General features: G+C 47.3%; 29 non-coding genes across 29 annotated transcripts; all 29 read right to left on the bottom strand.

Moving 5' to 3' along the window:
• Window positions 1-278: 278 nt before the first annotated feature.
• Window positions 279-351, bottom strand: trnav-aac (transfer RNA valine (anticodon AAC)). The gene has a single exon. It is a non-coding gene; the product is annotated as a tRNA-Val (tRNA).
• Window positions 352-650: 299 nt separating this feature from the next.
• On the bottom strand, window positions 651-722 carry trnad-guc (transfer RNA aspartic acid (anticodon GUC)). The gene has a single exon. It is a non-coding gene; the product is annotated as a tRNA-Asp (tRNA).
• Window positions 723-1,440: 718 nt separating this feature from the next.
• trnav-cac (transfer RNA valine (anticodon CAC)) lies at window positions 1,441-1,513 on the bottom strand. Its single transcript has one exon. It is a non-coding gene; the product is annotated as a tRNA-Val (tRNA).
• Window positions 1,514-1,975: 462 nt separating this feature from the next.
• Window positions 1,976-2,048, bottom strand: trnav-aac (transfer RNA valine (anticodon AAC)). Its single transcript has one exon. It is a non-coding gene; the product is annotated as a tRNA-Val (tRNA).
• Window positions 2,049-2,347: 299 nt separating this feature from the next.
• Window positions 2,348-2,419, bottom strand: trnad-guc (transfer RNA aspartic acid (anticodon GUC)). The gene has a single exon. It is a non-coding gene; the product is annotated as a tRNA-Asp (tRNA).
• A 718-nt stretch (window positions 2,420-3,137) lies between these two features.
• Window positions 3,138-3,210, bottom strand: trnav-cac (transfer RNA valine (anticodon CAC)). Its single transcript has one exon. It is a non-coding gene; the product is annotated as a tRNA-Val (tRNA).
• Window positions 3,211-3,672: 462 nt separating this feature from the next.
• On the bottom strand, window positions 3,673-3,745 carry trnav-aac (transfer RNA valine (anticodon AAC)). Its single transcript has one exon. It is a non-coding gene; the product is annotated as a tRNA-Val (tRNA).
• Window positions 3,746-4,044: 299 nt separating this feature from the next.
• Window positions 4,045-4,116, bottom strand: trnad-guc (transfer RNA aspartic acid (anticodon GUC)). The gene has a single exon. It is a non-coding gene; the product is annotated as a tRNA-Asp (tRNA).
• A 718-nt stretch (window positions 4,117-4,834) lies between these two features.
• trnav-cac (transfer RNA valine (anticodon CAC)) lies at window positions 4,835-4,907 on the bottom strand. The gene has a single exon. It is a non-coding gene; the product is annotated as a tRNA-Val (tRNA).
• A 462-nt stretch (window positions 4,908-5,369) lies between these two features.
• Window positions 5,370-5,442, bottom strand: trnav-aac (transfer RNA valine (anticodon AAC)). The gene has a single exon. It is a non-coding gene; the product is annotated as a tRNA-Val (tRNA).
• Window positions 5,443-5,741: 299 nt separating this feature from the next.
• trnad-guc (transfer RNA aspartic acid (anticodon GUC)) lies at window positions 5,742-5,813 on the bottom strand. The gene has a single exon. It is a non-coding gene; the product is annotated as a tRNA-Asp (tRNA).
• Window positions 5,814-6,531: 718 nt separating this feature from the next.
• On the bottom strand, window positions 6,532-6,604 carry trnav-cac (transfer RNA valine (anticodon CAC)). The gene has a single exon. It is a non-coding gene; the product is annotated as a tRNA-Val (tRNA).
• A 462-nt stretch (window positions 6,605-7,066) lies between these two features.
• On the bottom strand, window positions 7,067-7,139 carry trnav-aac (transfer RNA valine (anticodon AAC)). Its single transcript has one exon. It is a non-coding gene; the product is annotated as a tRNA-Val (tRNA).
• A 299-nt stretch (window positions 7,140-7,438) lies between these two features.
• Window positions 7,439-7,510, bottom strand: trnad-guc (transfer RNA aspartic acid (anticodon GUC)). Its single transcript has one exon. It is a non-coding gene; the product is annotated as a tRNA-Asp (tRNA).
• Window positions 7,511-8,228: 718 nt separating this feature from the next.
• Window positions 8,229-8,301, bottom strand: trnav-cac (transfer RNA valine (anticodon CAC)). The gene has a single exon. It is a non-coding gene; the product is annotated as a tRNA-Val (tRNA).
• A 462-nt stretch (window positions 8,302-8,763) lies between these two features.
• On the bottom strand, window positions 8,764-8,836 carry trnav-aac (transfer RNA valine (anticodon AAC)). Its single transcript has one exon. It is a non-coding gene; the product is annotated as a tRNA-Val (tRNA).
• Window positions 8,837-9,135: 299 nt separating this feature from the next.
• On the bottom strand, window positions 9,136-9,207 carry trnad-guc (transfer RNA aspartic acid (anticodon GUC)). Its single transcript has one exon. It is a non-coding gene; the product is annotated as a tRNA-Asp (tRNA).
• Window positions 9,208-9,925: 718 nt separating this feature from the next.
• On the bottom strand, window positions 9,926-9,998 carry trnav-cac (transfer RNA valine (anticodon CAC)). The gene has a single exon. It is a non-coding gene; the product is annotated as a tRNA-Val (tRNA).
• Window positions 9,999-10,460: 462 nt separating this feature from the next.
• On the bottom strand, window positions 10,461-10,533 carry trnav-aac (transfer RNA valine (anticodon AAC)). The gene has a single exon. It is a non-coding gene; the product is annotated as a tRNA-Val (tRNA).
• Window positions 10,534-10,832: 299 nt separating this feature from the next.
• trnad-guc (transfer RNA aspartic acid (anticodon GUC)) lies at window positions 10,833-10,904 on the bottom strand. Its single transcript has one exon. It is a non-coding gene; the product is annotated as a tRNA-Asp (tRNA).
• A 718-nt stretch (window positions 10,905-11,622) lies between these two features.
• Window positions 11,623-11,695, bottom strand: trnav-cac (transfer RNA valine (anticodon CAC)). Its single transcript has one exon. It is a non-coding gene; the product is annotated as a tRNA-Val (tRNA).
• A 462-nt stretch (window positions 11,696-12,157) lies between these two features.
• On the bottom strand, window positions 12,158-12,230 carry trnav-aac (transfer RNA valine (anticodon AAC)). Its single transcript has one exon. It is a non-coding gene; the product is annotated as a tRNA-Val (tRNA).
• Window positions 12,231-12,529: 299 nt separating this feature from the next.
• trnad-guc (transfer RNA aspartic acid (anticodon GUC)) lies at window positions 12,530-12,601 on the bottom strand. The gene has a single exon. It is a non-coding gene; the product is annotated as a tRNA-Asp (tRNA).
• Window positions 12,602-13,319: 718 nt separating this feature from the next.
• Window positions 13,320-13,392, bottom strand: trnav-cac (transfer RNA valine (anticodon CAC)). Its single transcript has one exon. It is a non-coding gene; the product is annotated as a tRNA-Val (tRNA).
• Window positions 13,393-13,854: 462 nt separating this feature from the next.
• trnav-aac (transfer RNA valine (anticodon AAC)) lies at window positions 13,855-13,927 on the bottom strand. Its single transcript has one exon. It is a non-coding gene; the product is annotated as a tRNA-Val (tRNA).
• A 299-nt stretch (window positions 13,928-14,226) lies between these two features.
• On the bottom strand, window positions 14,227-14,298 carry trnad-guc (transfer RNA aspartic acid (anticodon GUC)). The gene has a single exon. It is a non-coding gene; the product is annotated as a tRNA-Asp (tRNA).
• A 718-nt stretch (window positions 14,299-15,016) lies between these two features.
• trnav-cac (transfer RNA valine (anticodon CAC)) lies at window positions 15,017-15,089 on the bottom strand. Its single transcript has one exon. It is a non-coding gene; the product is annotated as a tRNA-Val (tRNA).
• A 462-nt stretch (window positions 15,090-15,551) lies between these two features.
• Window positions 15,552-15,624, bottom strand: trnav-aac (transfer RNA valine (anticodon AAC)). Its single transcript has one exon. It is a non-coding gene; the product is annotated as a tRNA-Val (tRNA).
• A 299-nt stretch (window positions 15,625-15,923) lies between these two features.
• On the bottom strand, window positions 15,924-15,995 carry trnad-guc (transfer RNA aspartic acid (anticodon GUC)). Its single transcript has one exon. It is a non-coding gene; the product is annotated as a tRNA-Asp (tRNA).
• Between the last annotated feature and the right edge of the window lie 287 nt (window positions 15,996-16,282).

The raw sequence follows: 16,282 nt of genomic DNA, 5'->3' as shown, positions 1-16,282 counted from the left end.
GGGCAGAATCTCTCTCGGGCAGAATCTCTAATGCTGCTTCCATTTGGGAGGTTCCTCTCTTTGCTGGTGTCTCCTTTCAAATCCCTGGGATGAGCCCTGTATGACCTTGGCCTGAGCGTGACAGACAAAGCAGTGACAGCCTGAGAGCTAATGGAAAGTTTGCCATCCGTAAATTTCTCAAAGTTGCCACCACATCTGCCAAAAGCACTCAATGTGAACGACATCAATGGAGATGCAGATATTACCGTTGTCTGGCAAAGAATTGAGACAGAGGTAGCTGTTTCTGCCCAGTTTCGAGCTGGGGACCTTTCGCGTGTTAAGCGAACGTGATAACCACTACACTACAGAAACTGACATACTGTGGACCCCCAGGGCCTGAGGCTGGTAAATACACCATAAACACTGATTCCCATAATGGGTTTTCTGGGAGGAGCCAAATCCAATGATAGGAATGTGCTGCAAGGAGCGCGATTCCAGAAGAGAGATTCAAAGGTGCGTGTGGGTGTTATGAAATTGTTATTATCCAGGACCCACTGTTAGAACATTCATAGTTGTTATAGGCTCCCAATCTGGATCAAAGCCTCCCCTTGACAGCTAGCATTACTTCTGATTTGCTCTGTGGTGGAAATTGAGCAGAAAACACCGATAGACTCCTCGTCGGGGAATTGAACCCCGGTCTTCCGCGTGACAGGCGGAGATACTTGCCACTATACTAACGAGGACTGATTTCATAGCAAGCTCGGCCATCGGGTGACGCTGTTCTGATGTTTATCGCATTGTACACTTTCTGTTGGGGAGATGATGACAAATGGTTTGTTAAACTGGCTTTCTACTCTAGTCAACTGGACTGAGGGCTTAAATTGGCAACTTTGTGTTCCCTCAATTTGCAAAGGTTTCATATATGCTCCGAGTATACCGCACTTGGGATGAATACTACTCCTGGACTGTCCTCCGGGTCCCTCTTGAGGACACTGCCTCACTGGTGGAACAGAACTCATCAAACCTCAAAGTTGTGAACTTTTCTTTCACAAAGGGCTGCAAGTCCCTCCCAGTCTGAAGAAAGCAAAGAACCATAGGGTATCATGATCTTCTGTTCCACAAGCAGTTCAGAATCTGTAATGCTGCTTCCATCTGGGAGGTTCCTCTATTTGGTGCTGTCTCCTTTCAAACCCCTGGGATGAGCCTTGCATGACCTTGGCTTGAGCTTGAGTGTGACAGGCAAAGCAGTGACTCTGCCTGAGAGCGAATGGAAAGGTTGCCATCCCTAATTCTTCACCCCATCTGCAAAAACCCTCATTGTGAACGATCTCAAGTGTGACTGTCTTCATCCAGCCTTGGAACCACCGTCTCTGAAACCCAATATATCAAATGGAGACACATAAGTTGAGTCGCAAGCAGGTGGACCTCACTGTGTTTGATAAAAGCATCATGGCATAAAGATGTTTCTGCCCAGTTTCGAGCTGGGGACCTTTCGCGTGTGAAGCGAACGTGATAACCACTACACTACAGAAACCTCCGTGGCACAAGACACTTCTGCTGACCCACTAATACACGTTGGGTCCCATTCCTTTTTTCCCATTGGAGGAGTCCTTTGTGAAAAATGAGGAATAGCTTACTGTCCCAAATCTCTCAAAAAGAGAAGCAACAACCTGCATAGGATACCTCGGGCAGAATCTCTCTCGGGCAGAATCTCTCTCGGGCAGAATCTCTCTCGGGCAGAATCTCTAATGCTGCTTCCATTTGGGAGGTTCCTCTCTTTGCTGGTGTCTCCTTTCAAATCCCTGGGATGAGCCCTTTATGACCTTGGCCTGAGCGTGACAGACAAAGCAGTGACAGCCTGAGAGCTAATGGAAAGTTTGCCATCCGTAAATTTCTCAAAGTTGCCACCACATCTGCCAAAAGCACTCAATGTGAACGACATCAATGGAGATGCAGATATTACCGTTGTCTGGCAAAGAATTGAGACAGAGGTAGCTGTTTCTGCCCAGTTTCGAGCTGGGGACCTTTCGCGTGTTAAGCGAACGTGATAACCACTACACTACAGAAACTGACATACTGTGGACCCCCAGGGCCTGAGGCTGGTAAATACACCATAAACACTGATTCCCATAATGGGTTTTCTGGGAGGAGCCAAATCCAATGATAGGAATGTGCTGCAAGGAGCGCGATTCCAGAAGAGAGATTCAAAGGTGCGTGTGGGTGTTATGAAATTGTTATTATCCAGGACCCACTGTTAGAACATTCATAGTTGTTATAGGCTCCCAATCTGGATCAAAGCCTCCCCTTGACAGCTAGCATTACTTCTGATTTGCTCTGTGGTGGAAATTGAGCAGAAAACACCGATAGACTCCTCGTCGGGGAATTGAACCCCGGTCTTCCGCGTGACAGGCGGAGATACTTGCCACTATACTAACGAGGACTGATTTCATAGCAAGCTCGGCCATCGGGTGACGCTGTTCTGATGTTTATCGCATTGTACACTTTCTGTTGGGGAGATGATGACAAATGGTTTGTTAAACTGGCTTTCTACTCTAGTCAACTGGACTGAGGGCTTAAATTGGCAACTTTGTGTTCCCTCAATTTGCAAAGGTTTCATATATGCTCCGAGTATACCGCACTTGGGATGAATACTACTCCTGGACTGTCCTCCGGGTCCCTCTTGAGGACACTGCCTCACTGGTGGAACAGAACTCATCAAACCTCAAAGTTGTGAACTTTTCTTTCACAAAGGGCTGCAAGTCCCTCCCAGTCTGAAGAAAGCAAAGAACCATAGGGTATCATGATCTTCTGTTCCACAAGCAGTTCAGAATCTGTAATGCTGCTTCCATCTGGGAGGTTCCTCTATTTGGTGCTGTCTCCTTTCAAACCCCTGGGATGAGCCTTGCATGACCTTGGCTTGAGCTTGAGTGTGACAGGCAAAGCAGTGACTCTGCCTGAGAGCGAATGGAAAGGTTGCCATCCCTAATTCTTCACCCCATCTGCAAAAACCCTCATTGTGAACGATCTCAAGTGTGACTGTCTTCATCCAGCCTTGGAACCACCGTCTCTGAAACCCAATATATCAAATGGAGACACATAAGTTGAGTCGCAAGCAGGTGGACCTCACTGTGTTTGATAAAAGCATCATGGCATAAAGATGTTTCTGCCCAGTTTCCAGCTGGGGACCTTTCGCGTGTGAAGCGAACGTGATAACCACTACACTACAGAAACCTCCGTGGCACAAGACACTTCTGCTGACCCACTAATACACGTTGGGTCCCATTCCTTTTTTCCCATTGGAGGAGTCCTTTGTGAAAAATGAGGAATAGCTTACTGTCCCAAATCTCTCAAAAAGAGAAGCAACAACCTGCATAGGATACCTCGGGCAGAATCTCTCTCGGGCAAAATCTCTCTCGGGCAGAATCTCTCTCGGGCAGAATCTCTAATGCTGCTTCCATTTGGGAGGTTCCTCTCTTTGCTGGTGTCTCCTTTCAAATCCCTGGGATGAGCCCTGTATGACCTTGGCCTGAGCGTGACAGACAAAGCAGTGACAGCCTGAGAGCTAATGGAAAGTTTGCCATCCGTAAATTTCTCAAAGTTGCCACCACATCTGCCAAAAGCACTCAATGTGAACGACATCAATGGAGATGCAGATATTACCGTTGTCTGGCAAAGAATTGAGACAGAGGTAGCTGTTTCTGCCCAGTTTCGAGCTGGGGACCTTTCGCGTGTTAAGCGAACGTGATAACCACTACACTACAGAAACTGACATACTGTGGACCCCCAGGGCCTGAGGCTGGTAAATACACCATAAACACTGATTCCCATAATGGGTTTTCTGGGAGGAGCCAAATCCAATGATAGGAATGTGCTGCAAGGAGCGCGATTCCAGAAGAGAGATTCAAAGGTGCGTGTGGGTGTTATGAAATTGTTATTATCCAGGACCCACTGTTAGAACATTCATAGTTGTTATAGGCTCCCAATCTGGATCAAAGCCTCCCCTTGACAGCTAGCATTACTTCTGATTTGCTCTGTGGTGGAAATTGAGCAGAAAACACCGATAGACTCCTCGTCGGGGAATTGAACCCCGGTCTTCCGCGTGACAGGCGGAGATACTTGCCACTATACTAACGAGGACTGATTTCATAGCAAGCTCGGCCATCGGGTGACGCTGTTCTGATGTTTATCGCATTGTACACTTTCTGTTGGGGAGATGATGACAAATGGTTTGTTAAACTGGCTTTCTACTCTAGTCAACTGGACTGAGGGCTTAAATTGGCAACTTTGTGTTCCCTCAATTTGCAAAGGTTTCATATATGCTCCGAGTATACCGCACTTGGGATGAATACTACTCCTGGACTGTCCTCCGGGTCCCTCTTGAGGACACTGCCTCACTGGTGGAACAGAACTCATCAAACCTCAAAGTTGTGAACTTTTCTTTCACAAAGGGCTGCAAGTCCCTCCCAGTCTGAAGAAAGCAAAGAACCATAGGGTATCATGATCTTCTGTTCCACAAGCAGTTCAGAATCTGTAATGCTGCTTCCATCTGGGAGGTTCCTCTATTTGGTGCTGTCTCCTTTCAAACCCCTGGGATGAGCCTTGCATGACCTTGGCTTGAGCTTGAGTGTGACAGGCAAAGCAGTGACTCTGCCTGAGAGCGAATGGAAAGGTTGCCATCCCTAATTCTTCACCCCATCTGCAAAAACCCTCATTGTGAACGATCTCAAGTGTGACTGTCTTCATCCAGCCTTGGAACCACCGTCTCTGAAACCCAATATATCAAATGGAGACACATAAGTTGAGTCGCAAGCAGGTGGACCTCACTGTGTTTGATAAAAGCATCATGGCATAAAGATGTTTCTGCCCAGTTTCGAGCTGGGGACCTTTCGCGTGTGAAGCGAACGTGATAACCACTACACTACAGAAACCTCCGTGGCACAAGACACTTCTGCTGACCCACTAATACACGTTGGGTCCCATTCCTTTTTTCCCATTGGAGGAGTCCTTTGTGAAAAATGAGGAATAGCTTACTGTCCCAAATCTCTCAAAAAGAGAAGCAACAACCTGCATAGGATACCTCGGGCAGAATCTCTCTCGGGCAGAATCTCTCTCGGGCAGAATCTCTCTCGGGCAGAATCTCTAATGCTGCTTCCATTTGGGAGGTTCCTCTCTTTGCTGGTGTCTCCTTTCAAATCCCTGGGATGAGCCCTTTATGACCTTGGCCTGAGCGTGACAGACAAAGCAGTGACAGCCTGAGAGCTAATGGAAAGTTTGCCATCCGTAAATTTCTCAAAGTTGCCACCACATCTGCCAAAAGCACTCAATGTGAACGACATCAATGGAGATGCAGATATTACCGTTGTCTGGCAAAGAATTGAGACAGAGGTAGCTGTTTCTGCCCAGTTTCGAGCTGGGGACCTTTCGCGTGTTAAGCGAACGTGATAACCACTACACTACAGAAACTGACATACTGTGGACCCCCAGGGCCTGAGGCTGGTAAATACACCATAAACACTGATTCCCATAATGGGTTTTCTGGGAGGAGCCAAATCCAATGATAGGAATGTGCTGCAAGGAGCGCGATTCCAGAAGAGAGATTCAAAGGTGCGTGTGGGTGTTATGAAATTGTTATTATCCAGGACCCACTGTTAGAACATTCATAGTTGTTATAGGCTCCCAATCTGGATCAAAGCCTCCCCTTGACAGCTAGCATTACTTCTGATTTGCTCTGTGGTGGAAATTGAGCAGAAAACACCGATAGACTCCTCGTCGGGGAATTGAACCCCGGTCTTCCGCGTGACAGGCGGAGATACTTGCCACTATACTAACGAGGACTGATTTCATAGCAAGCTCGGCCATCGGGTGACGCTGTTCTGATGTTTATCGCATTGTACACTTTCTGTTGGGGAGATGATGACAAATGGTTTGTTAAACTGGCTTTCTACTCTAGTCAACTGGACTGAGGGCTTAAATTGGCAACTTTGTGTTCCCTCAATTTGCAAAGGTTTCATATATGCTCCGAGTATACCGCACTTGGGATGAATACTACTCCTGGACTGTCCTCCGGGTCCCTCTTGAGGACACTGCCTCACTGGTGGAACAGAACTCATCAAACCTCAAAGTTGTGAACTTTTCTTTCACAAAGGGCTGCAAGTCCCTCCCAGTCTGAAGAAAGCAAAGAACCATAGGGTATCATGATCTTCTGTTCCACAAGCAGTTCAGAATCTGTAATGCTGCTTCCATCTGGGAGGTTCCTCTATTTGGTGCTGTCTCCTTTCAAACCCCTGGGATGAGCCTTGCATGACCTTGGCTTGAGCTTGAGTGTGACAGGCAAAGCAGTGACTCTGCCTGAGAGCGAATGGAAAGGTTGCCATCCCTAATTCTTCACCCCATCTGCAAAAACCCTCATTGTGAACGATCTCAAGTGTGACTGTCTTCATCCAGCCTTGGAACCACCGTCTCTGAAACCCAATATATCAAATGGAGACACATAAGTTGAGTCGCAAGCAGGTGGACCTCACTGTGTTTGATAAAAGCATCATGGCATAAAGATGTTTCTGCCCAGTTTCCAGCTGGGGACCTTTCGCGTGTGAAGCGAACGTGATAACCACTACACTACAGAAACCTCCGTGGCACAAGACACTTCTGCTGACCCACTAATACACGTTGGGTCCCATTCCTTTTTTCCCATTGGAGGAGTCCTTTGTGAAAAATGAGGAATAGCTTACTGTCCCAAATCTCTCAAAAAGAGAAGCAACAACCTGCATAGGATACCTCGGGCAGAATCTCTCTCGGGCAAAATCTCTCTCGGGCAGAATCTCTCTCGGGCAGAATCTCTAATGCTGCTTCCATTTGGGAGGTTCCTCTCTTTGCTGGTGTCTCCTTTCAAATCCCTGGGATGAGCCCTGTATGACCTTGGCCTGAGCGTGACAGACAAAGCAGTGACAGCCTGAGAGCTAATGGAAAGTTTGCCATCCGTAAATTTCTCAAAGTTGCCACCACATCTGCCAAAAGCACTCAATGTGAACGACATCAATGGAGATGCAGATATTACCGTTGTCTGGCAAAGAATTGAGACAGAGGTAGCTGTTTCTGCCCAGTTTCGAGCTGGGGACCTTTCGCGTGTTAAGCGAACGTGATAACCACTACACTACAGAAACTGACATACTGTGGACCCCCAGGGCCTGAGGCTGGTAAATACACCATAAACACTGATTCCCATAATGGGTTTTCTGGGAGGAGCCAAATCCAATGATAGGAATGTGCTGCAAGGAGCGCGATTCCAGAAGAGAGATTCAAAGGTGCGTGTGGGTGTTATGAAATTGTTATTATCCAGGACCCACTGTTAGAACATTCATAGTTGTTATAGGCTCCCAATCTGGATCAAAGCCTCCCCTTGACAGCTAGCATTACTTCTGATTTGCTCTGTGGTGGAAATTGAGCAGAAAACACCGATAGACTCCTCGTCGGGGAATTGAACCCCGGTCTTCCGCGTGACAGGCGGAGATACTTGCCACTATACTAACGAGGACTGATTTCATAGCAAGCTCGGCCATCGGGTGACGCTGTTCTGATGTTTATCGCATTGTACACTTTCTGTTGGGGAGATGATGACAAATGGTTTGTTAAACTGGCTTTCTACTCTAGTCAACTGGACTGAGGGCTTAAATTGGCAACTTTGTGTTCCCTCAATTTGCAAAGGTTTCATATATGCTCCGAGTATACCGCACTTGGGATGAATACTACTCCTGGACTGTCCTCCGGGTCCCTCTTGAGGACACTGCCTCACTGGTGGAACAGAACTCATCAAACCTCAAAGTTGTGAACTTTTCTTTCACAAAGGGCTGCAAGTCCCTCCCAGTCTGAAGAAAGCAAAGAACCATAGGGTATCATGATCTTCTGTTCCACAAGCAGTTCAGAATCTGTAATGCTGCTTCCATCTGGGAGGTTCCTCTATTTGGTGCTGTCTCCTTTCAAACCCCTGGGATGAGCCTTGCATGACCTTGGCTTGAGCTTGAGTGTGACAGGCAAAGCAGTGACTCTGCCTGAGAGCGAATGGAAAGGTTGCCATCCCTAATTCTTCACCCCATCTGCAAAAACCCTCATTGTGAACGATCTCAAGTGTGACTGTCTTCATCCAGCCTTGGAACCACCGTCTCTGAAACCCAATATATCAAATGGAGACACATAAGTTGAGTCGCAAGCAGGTGGACCTCACTGTGTTTGATAAAAGCATCATGGCATAAAGATGTTTCTGCCCAGTTTCGAGCTGGGGACCTTTCGCGTGTGAAGCGAACGTGATAACCACTACACTACAGAAACCTCCATGGCACAAGACACTTCTGCTGACCCACTAATACACGTTGGGTCCCATTCCTTTTTTCCCATTGGAGGAGTCCTTTGTGAAAAATGAGGAATAGCTTACTGTCCCAAATCTCTCAAAAAGAGAAGCAACAACCTGCATAGGATACCTCGGGCAGAATCTCTCTCGGGCAAAATCTCTCTCGGGCAGAATCTCTCTCGGGCAGAATCTCTAATGCTGCTTCCATTTGGGAGGTTCCTCTCTTTGCTGGTGTCTCCTTTCAAATCCCTGGGATGAGCCCTGTATGACCTTGGCCTGAGCGTGACAGACAAAGCAGTGACAGCCTGAGAGCTAATGGAAAGTTTGCCATCCGTAAATTTCTCAAAGTTGCCACCACATCTGCCAAAAGCACTCAATGTGAACGACATCAATGGAGATGCAGATATTACCGTTGTCTGGCAAAGAATTGAGACAGAGGTAGCTGTTTCTGCCCAGTTTCGAGCTGGGGACCTTTCGCGTGTTAAGCGAACGTGATAACCACTACACTACAGAAACTGACATACTGTGGACCCCCAGGGCCTGAGGCTGGTAAATACACCATAAACACTGATTCCCATAATGGGTTTTCTGGGAGGAGCCAAATCCAATGATAGGAATGTGCTGCAAGGAGCGCGATTCCAGAAGAGAGATTCAAAGGTGCGTGTGGGTGTTATGAAATTGTTATTATCCAGGACCCACTGTTAGAACATTCATAGTTGTTATAGGCTCCCAATCTGGATCAAAGCCTCCCCTTGACAGCTAGCATTACTTCTGATTTGCTCTGTGGTGGAAATTGAGCAGAAAACACCGATAGACTCCTCGTCGGGGAATTGAACCCCGGTCTTCCGCGTGACAGGCGGAGATACTTGCCACTATACTAACGAGGACTGATTTCATAGCAAGCTCGGCCATCGGGTGACGCTGTTCTGATGTTTATCGCATTGTACACTTTCTGTTGGGGAGATGATGACAAATGGTTTGTTAAACTGGCTTTCTACTCTAGTCAACTGGACTGAGGGCTTAAATTGGCAACTTTGTGTTCCCTCAATTTGCAAAGGTTTCATATATGCTCCGAGTATACCGCACTTGGGATGAATACTACTCCTGGACTGTCCTCCGGGTCCCTCTTGAGGACACTGCCTCACTGGTGGAACAGAACTCATCAAACCTCAAAGTTGTGAACTTTTCTTTCACAAAGGGCTGCAAGTCCCTCCCAGTCTGAAGAAAGCAAAGAACCATAGGGTATCATGATCTTCTGTTCCACAAGCAGTTCAGAATCTGTAATGCTGCTTCCATCTGGGAGGTTCCTCTATTTGGTGCTGTCTCCTTTCAAACCCCTGGGATGAGCCTTGCATGACCTTGGCTTGAGCTTGAGTGTGACAGGCAAAGCAGTGACTCTGCCTGAGAGCGAATGGAAAGGTTGCCATCCCTAATTCTTCACCCCATCTGCAAAAACCCTCATTGTGAACGATCTCAAGTGTGACTGTCTTCATCCAGCCTTGGAACCACCGTCTCTGAAACCCAATATATCAAATGGAGACACATAAGTTGAGTCGCAAGCAGGTGGACCTCACTGTGTTTGATAAAAGCATCATGGCATAAAGATGTTTCTGCCCAGTTTCGAGCTGGGGACCTTTCGCGTGTGAAGCGAACGTGATAACCACTACACTACAGAAACCTCCATGGCACAAGACACTTCTGCTGACCCACTAATACACGTTGGGTCCCATTCCTTTTTTCCCATTGGAGGAGTCCTTTGTGAAAAATGAGGAATAGCTTACTGTCCCAAATCTCTCAAAAAGAGAAGCAACAACCTGCATAGGATACCTCGGGCAGAATCTCTCTCGGGCAAAATCTCTCTCGGGCAGAATCTCTCTCGGGCAGAATCTCTAATGCTGCTTCCATTTGGGAGGTTCCTCTCTTTGCTGGTGTCTCCTTTCAAATCCCTGGGATGAGCCCTGTATGACCTTGGCCTGAGCGTGACAGACAAAGCAGTGACAGCCTGAGAGCTAATGGAAAGTTTGCCATCCGTAAATTTCTCAAAGTTGCCACCACATCTGCCAAAAGCACTCAATGTGAACGACATCAATGGAGATGCAGATATTACCGTTGTCTGGCAAAGAATTGAGACAGAGGTAGCTGTTTCTGCCCAGTTTCGAGCTGGGGACCTTTCGCGTGTTAAGCGAACGTGATAACCACTACACTACAGAAACTGACATACTGTGGACCCCCAGGGCCTGAGGCTGGTAAATACACCATAAACACTGATTCCCATAATGGGTTTTCTGGGAGGAGCCAAATCCAATGATAGGAATGTGCTGCAAGGAGCGCGATTCCAGAAGAGAGATTCAAAGGTGCGTGTGGGTGTTATGAAATTGTTATTATCCAGGACCCACTGTTAGAACATTCATAGTTGTTATAGGCTCCCAATCTGGATCAAAGCCTCCCCTTGACAGCTAGCATTACTTCTGATTTGCTCTGTGGTGGAAATTGAGCAGAAAACACCGATAGACTCCTCGTCGGGGAATTGAACCCCGGTCTTCCGCGTGACAGGCGGAGATACTTGCCACTATACTAACGAGGACTGATTTCATAGCAAGCTCGGCCATCGGGTGACGCTGTTCTGATGTTTATCGCATTGTACACTTTCTGTTGGGGAGATGATGACAAATGGTTTGTTAAACTGGCTTTCTACTCTAGTCAACTGGACTGAGGGCTTAAATTGGCAACTTTGTGTTCCCTCAATTTGCAAAGGTTTCATATATGCTCCGAGTATACCGCACTTGGGATGAATACTACTCCTGGACTGTCCTCCGGGTCCCTCTTGAGGACACTGCCTCACTGGTGGAACAGAACTCATCAAACCTCAAAGTTGTGAACTTTTCTTTCACAAAGGGCTGCAAGTCCCTCCCAGTCTGAAGAAAGCAAAGAACCATAGGGTATCATGATCTTCTGTTCCACAAGCAGTTCAGAATCTGTAATGCTGCTTCCATCTGGGAGGTTCCTCTATTTGGTGCTGTCTCCTTTCAAACCCCTGGGATGAGCCTTGCATGACCTTGGCTTGAGCTTGAGTGTGACAGGCAAAGCAGTGACTCTGCCTGAGAGCGAATGGAAAGGTTGCCATCCCTAATTCTTCACCCCATCTGCAAAAACCCTCATTGTGAACGATCTCAAGTGTGACTGTCTTCATCCAGCCTTGGAACCACCGTCTCTGAAACCCAATATATCAAATGGAGACACATAAGTTGAGTCGCAAGCAGGTGGACCTCACTGTGTTTGATAAAAGCATCATGGCATAAAGATGTTTCTGCCCAGTTTCGAGCTGGGGACCTTTCGCGTGTGAAGCGAACGTGATAACCACTACACTACAGAAACCTCCGTGGCACAAGACACTTCTGCTGACCCACTAATACACGTTGGGTCCCATTCCTTTTTTCCCATTGGAGGAGTCCTTTGTGAAAAATGAGGAATAGCTTACTGTCCCAAATCTCTCAAAAAGAGAAGCAACAACCTGCATAGGATACCTCGGGCAGAATCTCTCTCGGGCAAAATCTCTCTCGGGCAGAATCTCTCTCGGGCAGAATCTCTAATGCTGCTTCCATTTGGGAGGTTCCTCTCTTTGCTGGTGTCTCCTTTCAAATCCCTGGGATGAGCCCTGTATGACCTTGGCCTGAGCGTGACAGACAAAGCAGTGACAGCCTGAGAGCTAATGGAAAGTTTGCCATCCGTAAATTTCTCAAAGTTGCCACCACATCTGCCAAAAGCACTCAATGTGAACGACATCAATGGAGATGCAGATATTACCGTTGTCTGGCAAAGAATTGAGACAGAGGTAGCTGTTTCTGCCCAGTTTCGAGCTGGGGACCTTTCGCGTGTTAAGCGAACGTGATAACCACTACACTACAGAAACTGACATACTGTGGACCCCCAGGGCCTGAGGCTGGTAAATACACCATAAACACTGATTCCCATAATGGGTTTTCTGGGAGGAGCCAAATCCAATGATAGGAATGTGCTGCAAGGAGCGCGATTCCAGAAGAGAGATTCAAAGGTGCGTGTGGGTGTTATGAAATTGTTATTATCCAGGACCCACTGTTAGAACATTCATAGTTGTTATAGGCTCCCAATCTGGATCAAAGCCTCCCCTTGACAGCTAGCATTACTTCTGATTTGCTCTGTGGTGGAAATTGAGCAGAAAACACCGATAGACTCCTCGTCGGGGAATTGAACCCCGGTCTTCCGCGTGACAGGCGGAGATACTTGCCACTATACTAACGAGGACTGATTTCATAGCAAGCTCGGCCATCGGGTGACGCTGTTCTGATGTTTATCGCATTGTACACTTTCTGTTGGGGAGATGATGACAAATGGTTTGTTAAACTGGCTTTCTACTCTAGTCAACTGGACTGAGGGCTTAAATTGGCAACTTTGTGTTCCCTCAATTTGCAAAGGTTTCATATATGCTCCGAGTATACCGCACTTGGGATGAATACTACTCCTGGACTGTCCTCCGGGTCCCTCTTGAGGACACTGCCTCACTGGTGGAACAGAACTCATCAAACCTCAAAGTTGTGAACTTTTCTTTCACAAAGGGCTGCAAGTCCCTCCCAGTCTGAAGAAAGCAAAGAACCATAGGGTATCATGATCTTCTGTTCCACAAGCAGTTCAGAATCTGTAATGCTGCTTCCATCTGGGAGGTTCCTCTATTTGGTGCTGTCTCCTTTCAAACCCCTGGGATGAGCCTTGCATGACCTTGGCTTGAGCTTGAGTGTGACAGGCAGAGCAGTGACTCTGCCTGAGAGCGAATGGAAAGGTTGCCATCCCTAATTCTTCACCCCATCTGCAAAAACCCTCATTGTGAACGATCTCAAGTGTGACTGTCTTCATCCAGCCTTGGAACCACCGTCTCTGAAACCCAATATATCAAATGGAGACACATAAGTTGAGTCGCAAGCAGGTGGACCTCACTGTGTTTGATAAAAGCATCATGGCATAAAGATGTTTCTGCCCAGTTTCGAGCTGGGGACCTTTCGCGTGTGAAGCGAACGTGATAACCACTACACTACAGAAACCTCCGTGGCACAAGACACTTCTGCTGACCCACTAATACACGTTGGGTCCCATTCCTTTTTTCCCATTGGAGGAGTCCTTTGTGAAAAATGAGGAATAGCTTACTGTCCCAAATCTCTCAAAAAGAGAAGCAACAACCTGCATAGGATACCTCGGGCAGAATCTCTCTCGGGCAAAATCTCTCTCGGGCAGAATCTCTCTCGGGCAGAATCTCTAATGCTGCTTCCATTTGGGAGGTTCCTCTCTTTGCTGGTGTCTCCTTTCAAATCCCTGGGATGAGCCCTGTATGACCTTGGCCTGAGCGTGACAGACAAAGCAGTGACAGCCTGAGAGCTAATGGAAAGTTTGCCATCCGTAAATTTCTCAAAGTTGCCACCACATCTGCCAAAAGCACTCAATGTGAACGACATCAATGGAGATGCAGATATTACCGTTGTCTGGCAAAGAATTGAGACAGAGGTAGCTGTTTCTGCCCAGTTTCGAGCTGGGGACCTTTCGCGTGTTAAGCGAACGTGATAACCACTACACTACAGAAACTGACATACTGTGGACCCCCAGGGCCTGAGGCTGGTAAATACACCATAAACACTGATTCCCATAATGGGTTTTCTGGGAGGAGCCAAATCCAATGATAGGAATGTGCTGCAAGGAGCGCGATTCCAGAAGAGAGATTCAAAGGTGCGTGTGGGTGTTATGAAATTGTTATTATCCAGGACCCACTGTTAGAACATTCATAGTTGTTATAGGCTCCCAATCTGGATCAAAGCCTCCCCTTGACAGCTAGCATTACTTCTGATTTGCTCTGTGGTGGAAATTGAGCAGAAAACACCGATAGACTCCTCGTCGGGGAATTGAACCCCGGTCTTCCGCGTGACAGGCGGAGATACTTGCCACTATACTAACGAGGACTGATTTCATAGCAAGCTCGGCCATCGGGTGACGCTGTTCTGATGTTTATCGCATTGTACACTTTCTGTTGGGGAGATGATGACAAATGGTTTGTTAAACTGGCTTTCTACTCTAGTCAACTGGACTGAGGGCTTAAATTGGCAACTTTGTGTTCCCTCAATTTGCAAAGGTTTCATATATGCTCCGAGTATACCGCACTTGGGATGAATACTACTCCTGGACTGTCCTCCGGGTCCCTCTTGAGGACACTGCCTCACTGGTGGAACAGAACTCATCAAACCTCAAAGTTGTGAACTTTTCTTTCACAAAGGGCTGCAAGTCCCTCCCAGTCTGAAGAAAGCAAAGAACCATAGGGTATCATGATCTTCTGTTCCACAAGCAGTTCAGAATCTGTAATGCTGCTTCCATCTGGGAGGTTCCTCTATTTGGTGCTGTCTCCTTTCAAACCCCTGGGATGAGCCTTGCATGACCTTGGCTTGAGCTTGAGTGTGACAGGCAAAGCAGTGACTCTGCCTGAGAGCGAATGGAAAGGTTGCCATCCCTAATTCTTGACCCCATCTGCAAAAACCCTCATTGTGAACGATCTCAAGTGTGACTGTCTTCATCCAGCCTTGGAACCACCGTCTCTGAAACCCAATATATCAAATGGAGACACATAAGTTGAGTCGCAAGCAGGTGGACCTCACTGTGTTTGATAAAAGCATCATGGCATAAAGATGTTTCTGCCCAGTTTCGAGCTGGGGACCTTTCGCGTGTGAAGCGAACGTGATAACCACTACACTACAGAAACCTCCGTGGCACAAGACACTTCTGCTGACCCACTAATACACGTTGGGTCCCATTCCTTTTTTCCCATTGGAGGAGTCCTTTGTGAAAAATGAGGAATAGCTTACTGTCCCAAATCTCTCAAAAAGGGAAGCAACAACCTGCATAGGATACCTCGGGCAGAATCTCTCTCGGGCAAAATCTCTCTCGGGCAGAATCTCTCTCGGGCAGAATCTCTAATGCTGCTTCCATTTGGGAGGTTCCTCTCTTTGCTGGTGTCTCCTTTCAAATCCCTGGGATGAGCCCTGTATGACCTTGGCCTGAGCGTGACAGACAAAGCAGTGACAGCCTGAGAGCTAATGGAAAGTTTGCCATCCGTAAATTTCTCAAAGTTGCCACCACATCTGCCAAAAGCACTCAATGTGAACGACATCAATGGAGATGCAGATATTACCGTTGTCTGGCAAAGAATTGAGACAGAGGTAGCTGTTTCTGCCCAGTTTCGAGCTGGGGACCTTTCGCGTGTTAAGCGAACGTGATAACCACTACACTACAGAAACTGACATACTGTGGACCCCCAGGGCCTGAGGCTGGTAAATACACCATAAACACTGATTCCCATAATGGGTTTTCTGGGAGGAGCCAAATCCAATGATAGGAATGTGCTGCAAGGAGCGCGATTCCAGAAGAGAGATTCAAAGGTGCGTGTGGGTGTTATGAAATTGTTATTATCCAGGACCCACTGTTAGAACATTCATAGTTGTTATAGGCTCCCAATCTGGATCAAAGCCTCCCCTTGACAGCTAGCATTACTTCTGATTTGCTCTGTGGTGGAAATTGAGCAGAAAACACCGATAGACTCCTCGTCGGGGAATTGAACCCCGGTCTTCCGCGTGACAGGCGGAGATACTTGCCACTATACTAACGAGGACTGATTTCATAGCAAGCTCGGCCATCGGGTGACGCTGTTCTGATGTTTATCGCATTGTACACTTTCTGTTGGGGAGATGATGACAAATGGTTTGTTAAACTGGCTTTCTACTCTAGTCAACTGGACTGAGGGCTTAAATTGGCAACTTTGTGTTCCCTCAATTTGCAAAGGTTTCATATATGCTCCGAGTATACCGCACTTGGGATGAATACTACTCCTGGACTGTCCTCCGGGTCCCTCTTGAGGACACTGCCTCACTGGTGGAACAGAACTCATCAAACCTCAAA

The sequence above is a fragment of the Paralichthys olivaceus genome, chromosome 2 (assembly GCF_024713975.1).
Source record: "Paralichthys olivaceus isolate ysfri-2021 chromosome 2, ASM2471397v2, whole genome shotgun sequence".
NCBI classification, from domain to species: domain Eukaryota; kingdom Metazoa; phylum Chordata; class Actinopteri; order Pleuronectiformes; family Paralichthyidae; genus Paralichthys; species Paralichthys olivaceus.
The sequence above is the reverse complement of the archived record's forward strand: the minus strand, read 5'-3'. Positions and strand labels throughout refer to the sequence as shown.